Source organism: Anastrepha ludens, chromosome X, assembly GCF_028408465.1.
Source record: "Anastrepha ludens isolate Willacy chromosome X, idAnaLude1.1, whole genome shotgun sequence".
Taxonomy (NCBI): Eukaryota; Metazoa; Arthropoda; class Insecta; order Diptera; family Tephritidae; genus Anastrepha; species Anastrepha ludens.
Window position 1 is genome coordinate 62211144 of NC_071503.1, and position 19110 is coordinate 62230253.

Consider the following 19110-nt stretch of genomic DNA (forward strand, 5'->3'; position numbering starts at 1 on the left):
TATTTTTGAGTCTGTTTTTTTACAAAACCATGAACGGAATTTTAAAACTAACGGGACATTATTGAAATACAGAGCCTTCCATGTATGTAAGAGTGTATTTTTCTTGTTGCGAATAGTTTAGTTGTGGTATTAGTCGGGAAAACATCAATTTAAATAAAATGCAAAAAAACGTGCACATAAAACACTGTCATTAGCTGATAAGCTTAAAATAATAGAAGAAGTAAATCGTGGACAATCAGGAAAAGTTTTAGCAAAGAAATTTGGTGTAGGAGCTTCAACAATTTGCGACATAAAAAGAAATGCTGAAAATATTAAAAGGTAAAAAACCTGTTTAAAAAATGTATTCTGTAAATATTATTGTACATACATATTTATTCTTTTATAAGATTTGCTGAGAATTCTGATGCCAAATTTTAAAAACAGCGCAAAACACTCAAATCGGGAGAGAATGAAGAATTAGAGATTAAGTTGTATGCTTGGTTTGAAGAGAAGCGGTCACGGCATCAAACCATTTCAGCTGAAATTTACCGACAAAAAGCTAAATCACTTCATCAAAAAATGTATCCGAATCAATCATTTCACGCTAGTGACGGATGGTTGCAAAATTTTAAGAAGCGATTTTCTCGAAAAATGCATGGATGACAACATATATTTTTACTGAATGGTTTTTTAAATCGTTTAATTCTGCCCAAAAAAGCTTTATAGTTACTGGATAATGCGAAGTGTCATGGAGAGCCGCTGGTATCTGAATGTGTGCAATATAAAACTATGTTTTTACCCTCAAATTGTACTAGTATTATTCAACCCATGAATCAGAACGCGATACGACTAACTAAGCTGTTTTACAAAAAAGATCTCTTGTGTGAACTGGTAAGCTCTGTAGCGGATGATCTAGACATTTTTTTGAAACAATTCAGTTTAAAGGACGCTTGTGAATTGCTTAAACGATCTTGGGACAGGGTGCCCAATTCTTCTATAAAGTCTTGTTGGAAGCATATTCATTCTCAGAGGTAGGCTTCAGATGATAAAATCCCTCTATCATTGTTACAACAAGAGTTGCCAGAGAATGATCGTGTTGAAGAAACAGAAGAATTTCGCACAATAACCAACTTATTTCACCGCAACAATGACGTGCATATTTCTGAAGATGAAATTCTTAGCTGGATTATGAACTCTGACAATACTTCGTGTAGTAGTTCAGAGTCAGACACAGAAAATGGGGAACCAGAGCCTTTAATTACGAAACACGTTAAAAATCGTGAAGCTCTGCAGGCCTTAAATATTTCAATAGATTGGGCAAAGGAACGAGGTCTGCAATCAGATTACATATTAATGCTAAAAGAATTGCGGAACAAGGCTTTAGAAGCATGTGAAAGACAAGGAAACCTACATCACTAATTATCTACGTTAAAAAAAACGTAATATGTAAATACGTACATATGTATTTATAAAAATCTTTAATTTTTTCATTGTTGATTAATAAAAATAAAATAAATTTGTTTTGAAATCCTGGCTTTTGTTTTATTTTCGAATATAGTGAATTATAAGCATAATAACAGCACATCCAGTAATCCGAATATCTCGTTAATCCGAATCAGGGTCTGCAATCATTAATTCGGATTAGCGAGCTGGCACTGTAACTATTAAATTACTTTTTTGTACAATTTTAAATTCCGAAACATCTATAAGATCTGATATTGTTACATTTACTTGCTCATTGCTTATTATTTCTTTTATTTCTGACATATCTAAAATTAAAGGATTTAATATTCCTACTTTTGACAAGGTAATTGTTTCCACTATATTTTCAAGCTCTGTAATTATTAATTTATTTCTTTGCCTTAAAACAGTTTTTTCATTAGAACTGCCCTGTAATTGCTTAAAGATTTGCGTTAATTCTGTGATTGTTTTGAATATTTGTGAATTTGTTGTAAACTGCTTATTATCATTTTCTATTAGATCATTTACTTTATTCGTTATTTTCATAAAATCATCATGGTCAGGCGTACCCGAAATCCATTTCCAATCAATAATCGCTCCCTGATCCTCTCTATTAGTAATATCGTTTGGGAACAATTTCGTATGAAAAATTTTACAGTTGGAAATGCCTCCCTCAATACGTTCTTTATTTCAGTACCTCAGGTGTGCAATATATTCCCGTAACCAACTTTGGGTTAATATATTCTTTTAAAATTCCAACAATATTTTCCGGTATGTCGTATTCGATCAAAAATCGTTTATTATTAAAATAAGAAATTGTCTCTAACACGGTTATTTTCGCCCCGTTATCTATCAAAATTTGTTGCTTAAAATGATTTAATGGCTTTTTGGTTTCATGAATCTGACATTCATCACTGCTTTCAGCAGAATGTTGTGTGTCCGCTAACGAATCACCGGAGTCACTATGTTCTTCGGAATTCGTCAAATTATTAAGCATTTGTCTCGACAATGCATCAGCAACGACATTGGTTGCACCTGGTTTGTAAATAATTTTTGGAGAAAATTCTTCAATAAATGATCTCCATCTCTTAATTTTCCGAAATCGCAAATGAAAAAGGTTGATGATCAGTGTGTATTTCCAGATCACCAACACCGTAAAGGTAATTACGCAATGCTTTCAAAGCCCAGACTATTGCGAACAACTCTTTCTCATTTGTAGCATAATTAAGCTCCGTAGAATTTAATGTTTTTGATATAAAGACAATAGGTTTCCCCTCTTGTGACAATACTGCTCCCAAAGCTACATTTGATGCATCGGTTGTTAAAACAAATTTTTTGTTATAATCAGGTTGTGTAAATTCAACCTGTTGAGCCAGTAAATTCTTCAATTTTTCACAAGCAGCCACTCCGTCTTGATCTAGATTAACTATCTTTTTCTTTGACAAATACTGGGAAATTTTTCCGTTTTCCCCCTGCAAATGCTTAGTTAATGGCTTTGCCACAACCGCGTAATTGTGTATAAATTTTCTATAATAGCCTGTCAGCCCCAAAAATCCCGGCAATTGACGCAATGTCTTTGGTATAGGATAATTCTGTATGGCTTCAACCTTTCTTAGGTCCGTTTTGATTATATTCTTTGCCACTATATATCCCAAAAATTCCACCTCTCTTTGGTAAAACTTAGATTTTTCAGAGGATATTTTCATATTTGCCTCCCTTAATATATAATATTAATTACCAAACTTAAATGCTTTTTATGGTCTTCCAAATTTTTTGAAAAAATTATAACATCGTCGAGATAAACGTCACAAAACTTTCCAATATATTCCCTTAATACATTATCCATAGCTCGTTGAAAAATACTTGGTGCATTTTTCAATCCGAACGGCATTCGTAGGAATTCGTACTTCCTGTTATTTACCGAAAATGCCGTTTTCTCTATATCACCTTCTTTCATTAATATCTGGTAAAATCCAGACTCCAAACCTATTGTAGAAAAATAATTAGACTTTCCCAAATTCGAAAGTATAACCTCCGGATTAGGCATTGGGTACCTATCAGATGTGGTTTTTTCATAAATTTTTTTGAAATCGATGACCAATCTCAATTTAGGACTTCCGTCATCATTTACTCCTTTCTTTGGAACCACCCATACTGGAGAATTGTATGGACTTTTACTTTCCCTAATTATATCCTTTTGCAACAGGCTTTGAACCTCATTATTAACAAAATCATTCACTGACATTGGGTAAGGGTATTGTTTTGACCAAATTGGCCTGTCTTCAAAAGTTCGTATTTCCGCCTTTACGTCGGTACGAAAAGGTAAATCTAAATTAACATCACTATGTGTTATTGAAATTTCCTCAATCACCTTATTTTGCAAACCTTCGATCGACTCCCCTTTCCTATCTACTTCAAAGGATATCTTTGAGGACTCCGACCTTAAATTATTCAATGAATTTCCAATTTGGGAATCTTCATTCTTATCTTGATTTTTCAATTTTTTTATTTTCGCGGTATCTACCTCAGCTAACGTTTTAGGAGTTAGGTTTTCCGAAATATTTTTTTGCAAATTTTTATTATTTTTTTTTGTTTCTAGTATAATTTTTGGCAGGCCCCTTCTGACCTTTTTCCCTACTGGTTTCTGATTAATTTTCTTCACACCGTTTTTGGTATTTCTTTCATTATTTTTCCCTTTTGGTTTATTGATAGCATCTTCGACAGACGTTTCAGGACCTTCTTGTCCCGAGGGGTTTGGTATATCAAAATCATCAAGAAAATTAATTTTTTCTGTTTTGTTATTTCTATAGATTTCTCGATTTTACTCAAGAAATTGATTCCTATTAAGAGATCACTTTCCAAATTTTCAATCTCGTAAAATCGCTCCTGAACATCAAATAAATTGATATTATGGAAAAAGTTTATGATGGTCGAACCATGAATGGTTCTTACCCTCTTCTTAATTTCTAAAACATTTTTATTTACATAGAGCCCGGCCCGTATATGTATATGAGCTTGTTGCTCCCGTATCAACTAAGATTTTGAAGATTTGACCCGTCTTCCTATCCGTCTTGACAATGTAGGGCAAATCAGACCTTACTCAAAAAAATGGTTTTCTCCCATGTTATTAATTTTTTGCACCTTCTGTTGAGGTTACGTACTTATTTGCGCACTATCATTCGACCTCTTTGGCACAGCATTTGCCTGATAATTATAATTGGTCTGCCAATTATTTCTATTGCCTCTCACCTGTTGCTGGTACGTTTGTACCGGTTTGGGCCTATTTGTGATCTGTAATGATGGATCAACGTCCATTGGCTCTGGACGATTTTGTTTGACCTCATTTGCTTGGGTATTCCTTGGTGGATACCTTAAATTGTTCTGAAAATTCGCACCCTTACGAACGCCCTGAGGAGCGTTTCTGTTTATTGTATTATTATTATTACTTCTTGAAAAATGCAATGCGAATTGTGCTCGGATTTGATTGGCATCGAGCTCCAACGCCTTGGCAAGAGCATTTGGTAAGTCACGTGGTGCCAACGTGAAGAGGATCTGGTCCAACGGAGGGTTAAGACCTGTAATGAAAGTTCGAAGAGCTGTTTCCCTGTTTTTGGTATTAAGCTCCTTTGTAATTGCGGAATTCGTTCCGTGCGTCATTATCGTTTTATTAATTAATAACGTCAGTTTTTTATTGACCTCGTTGTAGAACTCTATTAGGGTACCAGGTCCTTGCCTAAGCACACTCATTTCCTGTTTTAATATATTATGTGACACGGCCTCTTATCAGCGAAGGCAAAATCTAATATAGCCTACTCAGAATAGCATCGAAATTAAGAACCGTACCGTGGTTCGTTAAAATATCGTTAGCGTCCTGCGTAATTTTGTTACGCAAGATAGTCAAGGCAGCAAAACATTTTTTGCTTCCCCTAGTATACAATGACATTGAATTGATAGCAGCCTCGCGCCAGCTAACATAATTGTTGATTTTTCCTCGAAATTCAGGAATTGATTTTATGACATCTAAACTTTCCTCACAATTGATCGTTGAATCTATTGATTCTGTTGCATATTCAGCAACATTATCGGAATTACTTAAAGCCTGCAACTGACGTCTAACTTGTTCTAACTCGCTACGCAGCGAGGCGGTGCTAGCAGCTATAAGTCGCGACACAACATCCCTATTGGACGTGCTGTTATTATTATTCACTATAGACATATCTGCAAATCTACTTCTCAACTCTTCCAGCTTTATTTTTGATAAAATTTGAAAAATTTCTAATCACTTCTTTATTTTTTACACAATTTTTGTGGGTTTCTTTACACTTTTCACAATAGTGTAATCCTTCGTAACCTAAGCTACTAGGTCTATTGCCCATATGCTATACTTATTCTCAATTAATTAATACTTTACAACTTTTAATTCTTAAAAATTATTTAATTTCTTACTCATTATTGGAAGATCCTTTCAGGTCCAACTTGGTGATGCCGTTTGCTTGCTAAAATGTTTGCATACAGATGGATTCTATTTGATTTTCCCTCAATTGAGTGAGTTTTTCCTAATTTGCCTTTTTTCCTTGTAGAATTGTTTGATATTATATTTTGTAGAATTGCTCGATATTTTATTCTTATTATTTTTTTAGACTAGGATACTTTTTGGTTTTCTCCTTTTTTAGTCTTTACACAATCTTTTCATTGCACTTCCTTTGGCACAATAAAAAATAATTTTTGCAGCTGTAAATTGCTGTAATGATTTGTTTATTAAATTTTTTCTCCCTTTTCCGGTTTAGGGGTACTTATTTATTTAAATTATGCACTGCCTTTTTATAAGCTATTATAGTACACAACTTTAATTTATTTGGTCCACCAGAACTTAAACAGCTCCTGGCAGGATCGCCAATTAACTTTTACTTCAATAGCAAAAGCTTTTTAAAAAATGCGAGTCTTCATTGTGATGCTTGTCGCGCAATACACAACGGATAAAAACTAAAAACAAACTTTATTAATTTCAATATTTATACAGAATCTGCTTACAACTACATTCATAAGTGAAGCTTAAATCTTAGGTTAATTCTACGTATGTCTTAATTCTATTGAAAGCGGACCATGCGTGATATGTGATGTCCACTTCCTCCATTAGCAAAGTGTCAATGACATGTTTGACACTTTCGCTAATGGTAAGCGCTTATATTTATTGTTTATTTGTTTCTTTTTGGGAAGTGGCTTGCGCTACTAATCTATGGTTAATTGTTTACATACTGGGTTAGTGGTGTGTGGTATAGGAGGCGTTAACTTGCACGTTTTACGAAGTCCAATCGTTGAACCCAATTTTCGACCACTCTTTTGCATAAATCGGTCGAAATTCCAGCAATTTCGCGTTCAATATTGGCTCTGAGCTCACAAATCGTCGCCGGCTTGTTACTGTAGACCAATGACTTCACATAAAAATAGTCTAGAGGCGTCAAATCACACGAGCGCGGCGGCCATTCGACCGGTCCATTTCTGGAAATAATGCGCTCATCGAACTTACTCTTCAACAAATCAATTGTAGCTTGTGCTGTGTGGCTTGTGGCCCCGTCCGGTTGAAACCACATGTCGTCTAAGTCCATACCATTTAATTGCGGCCAAAAATAATCGTTTATCATGTCGCGGTATCGATTTCCATTCACAGTAACGTGGCGATCGTTCTCGTCAACGAAAAAATATGGGCCAATTACACCGCCGGCATGTAAACCGCACCAAACAGTGATTTTTTCGGGATGCAACGGTGCCTCATGAATCACGTGTGGATTGCTTTCTGCCCAGTAACGCATATTTTGCTTGTGGACAAAGCCATTGAGCCAAAAGTGAGCTTCATCACTGAAGATGAACACACTGAAAAAGAGCAACACTGAAGAAGAGCAACAGAACGATTATTTTCATAAAAAATTTGCACGATTTGCAATCGTTGTTCAAGTGTGTAGCGTTCCATGATGAAATGTATACTAATGAAGTTTACAAATGACAAGCGAAAAATAAAAAATATTGCGTCGTTCGCCCTCCCTATCGGAAAAAAGTTGAAGCGCACCTATTGAAAAACGCTTTATTAATAGGACTATGAATAAGTTCGTGCGGTTTTTTTACGAAATTTGAAACTTTATTGACGTAAAATGGTTACAAATTTAATATTCAAAATATTGTCCATCGCTTACTACTACTTTTTCCCATCTTTCTGGCAATTCACGGATTCCCTTTGTGAAAAATTCGGTCGGTTTTGCCGCAATCCACGAATCGATCCATTTTTTGACTTCATCGTAATTACGGAAGTGCTGGTCAGCCAGGCCATGTTGCATCGATCGGAAGAGATAGTAATCGGATGGCGCAAGGTCTGGACTATACGGCGGGTGGGGTAGGACATCCCATTTGAGCGTTTCTAAGTATGTTTTGACCACTTGTGCAACATGTGGCCGAGCATTGTCATGTTGCAAAATAACTTTGTCGTGTCTCTCGGCGTATTGTGGCCGTTTTTCTCGCAGTGCTCGGCTCAAACGCATCAATTGTCGTCGGTAGACATCCCCCGTAATCGTTTCATTCGGTTTCAGTAGCTCATAATACACAACACCCAGCTGGTCCCACCAGATACACAGCATAACCTTCAGGCCATGAATATTCTGCGCCGACGTCGATGTTGAAGCATGGCCAGGGTATCCATACGTTGCCCGACGTTTTGGATTGTCGTAATGGACCCACTTTTCATCGCCAGTCACAATTCGATGCAAAAAACCCTTTCTTTTGTGCCGTTGAAGCAGTTGTTCGCATGCCATAAAACGGCGTTCAACGTCTCTTGGCTTCAATTCATACGGCACCCAATGGCCTACCTTTCGGATCATTCCCATGGCTTTTAAACGTTTGGAAATGGTTGATTGATCAACTCCCAAAGTTTTTGCAACCTCTTCTTGCGTTTGAGCCGGATCTTGATCGAGCAATTCCTCCAATTCGGTATTCATGAACTTTGGCGGCGCACCCTCGCGTTCTTCGTCTTCCAAGCCAAAATCACCACTTTTAAAGCGTGCAAACCACTTCTGGCACGTTCGCTCAGATAGAGCATGCTCACCATAAACTTCCACCAAGATACGATGACTTTCGGCTGCTTTTTTCTTCATATTAAAATAATGAAGAAGAATTCCCCGCAAAAACACATTATTTGGCACGAAATTCGACATTTTCAAGTGTGGTAAAAATATTGTTGTTTACGCTTCAAATAAAAAACTTATACTGACGTTTGTGCCTTACGACAGTAGCTCTCCAATGAATGTTTGGAAATGTGGATCGATGGAATAATAATCAAGTTACGCCATCTGTTGTAAAACCGCACGAACTTATAAATATATTAATAAGTCACAAGGCCAAACTTTATCAATTTGTGGTATTGATTTAGAATACCCATGTTTTTCTCATGGCCAACTTTATGTTTCATACTCAAGAGTTGGTAAGCCATTGTTCATTTATTCAACAACGCATGGAAAAACGAAGAATATTGTATACCAAAGATCATTAAAATAAAAAGAGTAATAAAGTTAATCACATCAAACGTTTTTAATTGCTACTACTATTTAAAACTCTTTCATTACTATTGATGCGCGAGAATTTTTTTTAAAATACACACAGTATTTTTCGGCTTAATTTAATTAATTAATCTACATTTTTTTAAAGACGACCAGCGGAACGGGCACAATTATATACACAGTTTTTTTAAATCACCAAAACACAAAACTTCTTCTTGCCCATTATAATCTGGATCGAGAAACCTGCCGACTTTGTTTCTGCGGATCACCGATCATACTTAAACTTTAATAAAGCTGATTGGACCAGATATGCTACTGAGGACACCTTCACCGCTCTCCCTATCCCCACTGATGTGCTCGCAGGCGAACGCGCACTCCGCATGGTGATCACAGCTGCCGCGGCTCGCTTCATACCTGCTGGAAGGACGGCAAGGAGAGGAAGGAAAGCATCCGTTCCCACTTCCAGCTGAAGCAGCTGTTCTGGCGGGTATTCTCGCATAAAGGATCTCAATTTGGAGATTCGGCAACTGGTAACCCAACACTAGCGGACCTAATGGGAAGAACACTTGAAGTCCTGCAACTTCACCCCTGGGGAGAGTAAGCTCTGGTCCACCGGAAGGTCCCTGTCTAGCCCGACGATGCACAACGACAAGGTGAATATCACTTCCAACGGTTGTACTTCGTCGGATCCGAACAGAGGCTCGAGCTATTTTGGCCGGCAATTCTTTCTGCATCCTCCGGCTGACAAATCCAAGCGTAGTGCCACCAGACGGCTCCACAAACTGACGAACAGTGTGCTACTTGCTTTCTTCAGCGATGAGGTTCAGGGGGGCATCAAACATATGAAACCTTCTAAAGCCATTGGCCCTGACGGACTAAACATGCTGATATTAAAAAAGCTGGGTCCTTGGAGGTTTTTATTTTTTCTTGGTCTCTACGCGCTAACCACGTTTCGAGTAGTTTATTATTTCAATTAGTTTGTGTTTTAGTGCAAGTATTTGCATACATACATATGTGCAGTATGTCATATTTTATAGTTAACAAGACCAACTGAAATAAAAGGCCTGCGATTGGATAAAAGCAGTTAGATAATTATTTTACTATATTACTATTATGATTAAAACATGAGGTAGGAATGTGCAAAGCATTGAAGTTTTTTTAAATTATCAATACTTTTTTTTTTTGACAAAATCATTAAATGATGTTATCAAACTAGGATACTTTGAAATTTGTTTAATATTAAATGCTGGAATAAAATATTGTGCACAGAATGTTTCCTGTATCTGTCGTGCACTGCGAAAGCGTGGGCAGTCGTGCAAAAGATGATGCAGGCTTTACACAGTGAGTTGGTCACACGGGCACCAGTCTTCGTCAATGATTTTGAATCGCTTTAAGTATGCCTTATTGAAACCATGGCCAGTAAAGAGCTGTGTTAATTCGAATGATATCCAAAAGAGTTGTCGGTATAGTTGAGTATCTTCAAGAATTGAGAAGAAAGTCTTTGTAATGGAGCCGGTGGTATCGTCGGCGTACTTCTGCTGCCATGACTCGAATATTTTAAGATGTATTTGCCGTATAGCATAGCTTAAAGGAAAGGCCGTGTATACTAGATCGACCCCTTGATTTGCAGCTTCTTTTGCCTACTCATCTGCAAGCTCGTTTCCTTCAATGCCGATGTGTGATTTGACCCAGTAAAAGTCAATTCTGTGTCCCTTGATGCAATTAAGGGGTTAGGATTGCTCCGATTTTGGATAGCTTCCAAACAAGGGCGACTGTCGCTATATATGACTAGTTTTTCCGTTTTCAACTCTTTCTGAGCTCACTTCAGTGCAGTGTCAATTGCTAAAGCTTCAGCCTGGGAGGCAGTGCATATGTCATGTAATTTAAATTTACATGACGTCCAGTCGTCCTTCTCGGCTCAAAGCGAGCTCACAATTGAGGACTGTCACACATGGACATTCATCCATTTTAGATTCCTACACGGATATACCCAATGACTGTGATTATCACCCTCCCATTCTTTGCTTCGAAAGGAATTTCCTAATGAAAATCCCTTCTAGACTGGAATGGTTTGAAGAAGATCCAAAACTCAAGGTTATTTTGCGAAGAGCTTTCTATTAAATTATCGGATCACTGTAGTGTTTTTCAAGTGCAAATAAACGCTATTCATGAAGCCTTAAAATGGTTAAAGATAAACAGAATATCATCAACGGATATCTGCATTCTATCAGACAGCCAAGCTGCCCTACGAGGCCTGGATGCATTCCAAACCACATCCAGGAGTGTCTTACGTTGTCGCCAATCTCTAAATGAGATGGCCAAACAATATCGTATAATCTTATGCTGGGTTCCAGGCCACAGAGATATACCAGGGAACTGTAGGGCAGACCAACTTGCAAGAGAAGGTACCTGTATGCCAGACATAAGTAATTTTTTGGAGATACCTCTCGCAACTTGTAACCTTCTCATTAAGGACGCACTAATCAGTTCTGCAAATCAAAGATGGATTAGCGTTAACACCTGTGAAATTGCTAGGCAAACATGGCCAAGGCTAAATCAGGACCTTAGTAGGGACCCTCACAGGACATTGTCTCATAGGAAATCGTGCAAAGAGATTAGGCGTTTACACGCATGATTTCTGTCGTAGCTGCAGAAATGAGGAGGAGTTGGAAACAATTCAACACCTTTTTTGCACATGCCCACCTCAAACCAGAAGCAGGAACCGATTTTTAAAATCCTACTTCTTAACGAATATAGACAATCTATATACTTTAGGTATCAACAACCTTTTACGCTTTGTCAAAAGCTCCGAATGGTTTAATATGGAGCCCAGCCCCCGCGGCTCACAACGGACCCATTTCGTGATCTAAGTGGATTCGTTGTCTCTATGTGCTATGCGGCTGTAAAACCTAACCTAACCTAACCTGATGTCCAGTCGTCATCTTGTTTATGATCGACAAAAGCTGATCCACAAGCGCCTGTTTCAAACTTGCTTCCATCGGTATAGATGTGGGTCGCTTTTGCATCGATAATATTGTCAGCCTCCTGTTGTGATGCTATACTTACAAAACGCTTAGAAGGATGCAATTGATTTTTTGGTGCAGTACGATGTTCAAGCATAACGTTTACTGTTTCATCATATTCTCCAGATAATTTGACACTTTCGATTTGCATAATTTCTTTTATCTTCAGATGCAGCGGTGTGAATCTTGCAAGCGCCAGAGCCGAATTAGCGAAAACTGTGTGGAAGCCTCTTATTGCTCGTATAGCGAAATTTCTTTGGAACGAGCGGAGAAGACGGCGAATATGATTTAACTGTATGGCTTTGCCCATATACCTGCAGCGTAAGTTATAGTTGGCTCCACAACTTGTTTACAGATTGTGATAACGTTTGCGGCGTGTACACCCCATGCGGGCCTAACATATCGGCATAAGTTTTTATATACTCGTTGAACTTTTTCGACGACGAACTTAGCATGGTTGGTGAATCTCAGTCGATTATCTATTACTACACCCAGGTACTTAATTTCTTTGACGAAGATTAGTCGATTGCAAATTTAAAATATATTAGTTCAGCTGGTTTAGCATTACTTTTAAATGCCATAGCCTATGGCTTGGTGTCGCTAAGTCAACTTCACATTCTCTCCCCAATTATCGTATATATATTAGTCGCAGAGCATCGTTAGTGTAAAATTGCAGCTCTTTTACAGTTTTGGCGTTGAATTCCACACCTTTGAGGCAGCGGCTCATCTATGATAATGTCCCAAAAAATTGGACCACATACAGACCCTTGGATACAGCCTCTAGTTGTTGCTTTTGTTGCAGTGGCGTCGGCGTAGTTTAGTGAAGCGCTGCGATCTGTAAGATAATTTATAACAAGCCTGTAAATATTAGACGGACTTTCCATTCGTTATAGCTGATTTAAGAGCGCCGGCCACCAAGCGCGATCAAACGTACGTTTAATGTCTAAAGACACAAAATTACTTGCCGCTTTTTCAAGTTCTCCTTCCCAATAGTTTCAATTGCGTTACGCAAAGCATCCAAAGTTGAGGCCTGCTCTTTTAAACCATATTGTTTCAAAGACCTTAATTGCTTCATTTCACCTTGATATATAAGGCATTTGGTAAAGAGTTTCTCTAACAGCTTTCCGAACACGGGAAGGAGTCCTATGGGGCGGTAAGATCCTAGCTCATTAGTTTCAACTTTGTTTAGCTTTGGTAAAATTTTAATGTAAGGCTTTTTCCAAATTTTTGCAAAGTAACCCACACGGAGGCACGCAATATAGAGAGCTGTGAGAAATGTGGAGTATTTCTTTATAAAAGCCAAGCATATGTCTGAGGTGAGGTTATCTACACCTGGGGCTCTATTTGGATTCATAGTTACTAACGCTTCGAGTACTTCTTCTTCAGTAAATGGTTCATCCTTGGGTGACGGTGTCGTCAGGAGAGAAATGTTGCAGGAGAGCTTCAGCTGTGCCGACGCTGGTGTTAATGTATAGTCCGCTATATTGAAGCGTCATTGGAGGTCGATGTAATGGTGCATCCTTGATTAATCGGTTTGTCAGTGACCAGACATTTTCTTTGCCTTGTTGTGTGCAGAATTCTCGAAAGTGCTCAATTGATGCCTTCTTTAGTGCGGCGGCATGTGCGATTAGCATTGGTATGTTCCATAGCAACTGCTGTCGAATGTTGACTATTTTTTTAATTGTTTAGCTTATGGTGAAGTTGGATGCACTTTTTCTTAAGATCCTAAAGTTCATTAATCCACCATGGATTTGCTGCTTTGCCACGTCCGCGAATTTTAATAGATATTGAGCACGCCTTCTTGATAGTTCCAGTAAGAGATTCTACAGTATTACATTTAAAATACCTTTTATGTTGAGCTGCTCATCTAAAACTTCTTCGAACTTCTTACAGTTGGCTGCCTTGTTGTTGAATAGATAGGTTGATGTACTTTTTGCAGCAGTAACGCTGGATCTGTTTTCAATTTTAAAAGTTATTGCACTGTGATCTGAATTTTGAATGGCCTCAACATTCACTAACCAGTCCGTAATATGGTGTGAAAGATTTCCTGAAGCAATCGTTATATCTATGATTGAATGTGGCAACATTACCCTGGTTGCTTACTTCCATACCGTTGGCAGCTATAATATTGGCTACTGCTAACTCCCGATAATTTGAACTGTTTGAACCCCATGATGAATGCCAATTATAAAAGTCTCCACCTATGAGCTGTAGTGCTGGCCTCGTGCTACTAAGATATTTATTAACAGCGTCGAGAATATCAAATTTATCAGCATTTGGTTCGACATAAGCGCATGCGATATATAACGATCGTTGTGCTAAGGGCAGATTAATGACGCTGTGTATTGGAGAGTTGAGTATTGTAAAATACCGAGGGCAGCACCAATAGTATTTTTTATTAAAATGCACGGCTTAAATGTTCGATTCACCATCGGGAATTGGAACGTTGAGAATCTACTTAGTGTGCAAAAAAAGTTCTAGTACCGGTGTATGGTTCGGATAAGAGTGCAATGTCTACATCTTGTGAAGCAATATATTGTATTACCTCATTGTGTGCTTCATAGCAGCGATTCGCATTAAGTTGTATGATGCTGAGTGGCTTAACAACCATACTCAATACGTGAGTTTATTCGCAGCCGCATGAATTTGTTTTGCGGGCAATGTTTAGCGCTAACCGCAGAATGCTTTTCATCTACCTTGACGTTGGTTTCTTCGTTTCACGAAGCACAATTGAAGCATTTGAGCTTAGATGCATCATTCTTATTTGGGCAATCAGTATACTGGTGATTTTTTCTTGCGCAGGGGCAGCAATGAGTTATTATATCGGTGCATTTAATTTTTGTGTGGCCGAATTGCAAACATTTGAAGCTCTGTATGAAGGCACTGAAGTCAGATACATTTACTCGTTGAAAATCGATATTAATGCGCTCGAGTGTAATCATTGCATTTCGAACATTTTCTGATACCTCTAATACTGCATTATAAGGTGTCTCTGGATTTCGGCGGTTCTTGCGGCCAAATCAATATATGATATCGTCATCGCGTTTAATTTCCGCACTGATACCATTTTGATTTGTGATGTTTATCAGATCACTTACTGGAATTTCGTTTGATATTCCTTTTAGAATAACTAAGGGACGCTTATTTCTTGCGTTCTCCGCTTTGAAATCTGTAACTTCTGAAAGTTTTCGCATTGTAAACGTGAGATTTCGTGAGCAATAGTATTTTTGATTTCGCTTTTGATGTTTCCTGATTCTTTAAGCTGCTTTTTTATTTCTTTTGAGACACTATCTATTGTGTCTACGATTTGTACTGTTTACATCATATTGTATAGAGGATCATTAATGGTATTGCTGAGAATAATTTTTTACTTGGATACGAGCTTTCTGAAGACAATAAAAGTTCTTCCAGTCCCACGCTTTTTCAGTGCAAGGGAAGATTTCGTACTGAAAATTGTTTAGGCATTAAGAGCTTAAAGCTGATAGCTTAACCTTGTCTTTAATCAGAGAATGTTAATGCAATGAGAAGGAGCAAATGTTAAATGAGCTTTTTTCGAGTACTAATTTGTAGATTCATGCTAAGGAATTTTCAAATTCAACTTTCCTCACAAGTAGGGGATTGCAGATATTTACCACGCAAGTGGAGGGATTCTATATTTACTTACCACGCTAGGACAGGAATTCAGATTTTTTCTGCGTTTACCAAACTACTAAGGAATTTCATAAGATTTTTCGCCACACTACTAAGGAAACCGACTTATTTCATGCCCACAGCGAAGCGAATAAATTTGTGATTAAGAAGGCCGCGCGGCAGTTAATTTGTGGTGCAGAAGCTAAAGTCGGCGGAATTATTCGTTTTGTTTATTCTTCTCCTTAATTGGCGCGATAACCGCTTACGCGATTTTGGCCGAGTTTAACAAAGCGCGCCAGTCGTTTCTTTCTCGTGCTAACCGGCGCCAATTGGACACACCAAGTGAAGCCAAGTCCTTCTCCACCTGATCTTTCCAACGCAGAGGAGGCCTTCCTCTTCCTCTACTACCACCAGCTGGTACCGCATCGAATACTTTCAAAGCCGGAGCGTTTGTATCCATTCGGACGACATGACCCAGCCAACGAAGCCGCTGGATCTTTATTCGCTGCGCTATGTCTATGTCGTCGTAAAGCTCATACAGCTCATCGTTCCATCGTCTGCGATATTCGCCGTTGCCAACGTGCAAAGGTCCAAAAATCTTACGCAGAATCTTTCTCTCGAACACTCCAAGCGTCGCTTCATCGGATGTTGTCATCGTCCAAGCTTCTGCGCCATACGTTAGGACGGGCATGATGAGAGTCTTGTAGAGTGTTAGTTTTGTTCGTCGAGAGAGGACTTTACTGCTCAGTTGCCTACTTAGTCCAAAGTAGCACTTGTTGGCAAGAGAGATTCTACGTTGGATTTCAAGGCTGACATTGTTATCGGTGTTAATGCTGGTTCCTAAATAAACGAAGTCTTTTACAACCTCAAAATTATAACTGTCAACAGTGACGTGAGTGCCGATACGCGAGTGCGCCGACTGTTTGTTTGAAGACAGGAGGTACTTCGTTTTGTCCTCGTTCACCACCAAACCCATTCGCTTTGCCTCTTTATCCAGTTTGGAGAAGGCAGAACTAACAGCGCGGTTGTTAAGGCCGATGATGTCGATATCATCGGCATACGCCCACAATTGTACGCTCTTATAAAATATTGTGCCTGAGCGATTAAGTTCTGCGGCTCGTACGATGCTCTCCAACATCAGGTTAAAGAAGTCACACGACAGCGAGTCACCCTGTCTGAAACCTCGTTTGGTATCAAACGGCTCGGAGAGGTCCTTCCCAATTCTGACGGTGCTGCTGGTATTGAGCAACGTCATCTTACACAGCCGTATTAGTTTTGCGGGGATACCAAATTCAGACATAGCGGCATACAGGTAACTCCTTTCCGTACTGTCGAATGCAGCTTTGAAGTCGACGAAAAGATGGTGTGTGTCGATTCTCCTTTCGTGGGTCTTTTCCAAGATTTGGCGTATTGAGAATATTTGGTCGATGGTAGACTTTCCAGGTCTGAAGCCACACTGATAAGGTCCAATCAGTTGGTTGACGGTGGGCTTCAGCCTTTCACACAATACGCTCGCTAGGACCTTATAGGCGATATTTAGAAGACTAATCCCGCGGTAATTGGCACAAATTGCAGGATCGCCCTTCTTATGGATTGGGCAGAGCACACTTAAATTCCAATCGGCAGGCATGCTTTCATCCGACCATATTTTGCATAGGAGCTGATGCATGCACCTTACCAGCTCCTCGCCGCCATGTTTGAATAGCTCAGCCGGCAGTCCGTCGGCGCCCGCGGCTTTGTTGTTCTTTAGCTGTGATATTGCTATTCTCGTTTTGTTTATTGGCACGTATTTAATTCAGGTTCAAGTCCCGAAGTCATATTTTTTTTCTTGCACATTTTTTTTACAATTCAAACCAGGAAAAGTTTGGTAAAATTTTTGAGTTTATTTTAATTAAAATTTCTTTAAAATACTGTTTTTTTTGTATTTCATAAATGGAAATTTCTTTTCTGTATAAAATAGTTCATACTGGATATGACCTGATTTTTATATAAATCAATCAAAACAGAAAATATGTAATATACATATGTCTTTAATCTCTTTTATCAAATCCAAATTATATTGATGAGAAAATATCATTCTAATATCCGTCCAGAAAGCCAAACGCGCATACACACATACATATGCATATAATTACGCATACAAACTTTCAACTAACGCAGAATATGTGCATATAAAACTGCGAATCGAATAAATGAGTGATTTAGAAAAGTTCATTAGTAATTATAGTTTAGCGCAATCGTGAAAAACGTGTTGTGTATGCAGTACATCGTCCCATATTTGACTCAGGTTCAAGTCCCTTAGGTATTTTTCTTTGTTGGATATTTTTATTTAATTTTTTTTATTTGGTTTAATTAGAATTGATTTAAAATAGTGTATTCAGGTTTTTCTAATACCTTTTATGTAGAAATTTATTTTCTATGTAACATTATTCATACTTCTTTTGAATTGATTTATATGTAAAACAGCCATAAAGGCAATCATATGAATATGCATTCCTATATCTAATCTCTTTAGTCAAATCTGAACTACTTACATACACATATTGATGAGAACATGTTCTAATATCCATGGATGCATCCAGAAAGCCAAACGCGCATACACGCCTATGTATATAAATGTGTATATAAAAATACATATAGAAAAGATGTCAAACGTCTTCTTGTGACAAAGAACTTTATTGAACTCCTATTTTTACAAAGACTCTTCTTAACTTAAAGCTTAACTAATATTTAACATTTAATGAGAATGGGAGAAAGTAAAACTAGCAATGAATGTAGGAAGGCATGTTGTGTGTATGTTGAGTGCGTGAGTAAGCAAGTGGGTGTAGAGTGTGAGAAAGTATGTAAAGCAGTTGTTGGTTTAAATAAGAGTTAGCATAAGTAATTAAATATAAGAGTAAGATTAAGTTAGAATTAAGAGTAGGTATAATATAGGAATAGGTATATACGTATATAGGGTGATCATGTAACTCCTCCACCCTTAAGTTATTTGTGTCCTCGCAAATATCTATTTTAGTTTGTTTTTAATTGTTGAAAGTAGTATGGTTAAGTTACAATGAAATTAATTAACATTTTCAGTGCTCAAGTTGTATTTTCGTTTAAATTGGCTTTTATAATATTTTATTTTTCTATTATTTGAAGAATCCACAACATAGTTACCTTGGCGATCATATTTTTCGAGTTTCTTATATTTAGGTTTTGTTTTCGCAATTTGCCTATTAAGAACAATGTTTTCTATTTGTTTTGGCTCAGCTTTTCTGTCTTTATTCAACTTACTTATTCTTTTGATTTTTTGTTGTTCATATTCTTTGCATAATTTATTTATCTCTTCTTTATCATAGTTTTTTATTATAAAATCAAATGGTCGCCTTTTTGTTGTAGAATGAATTGTTCTATTGTAAGCATTAAAGATTTTAAAAAGTTTCTCGTCTAAGTCTATTGTTTTTTTAGTGGTGTCAGCTTCTAATATCCTTAAA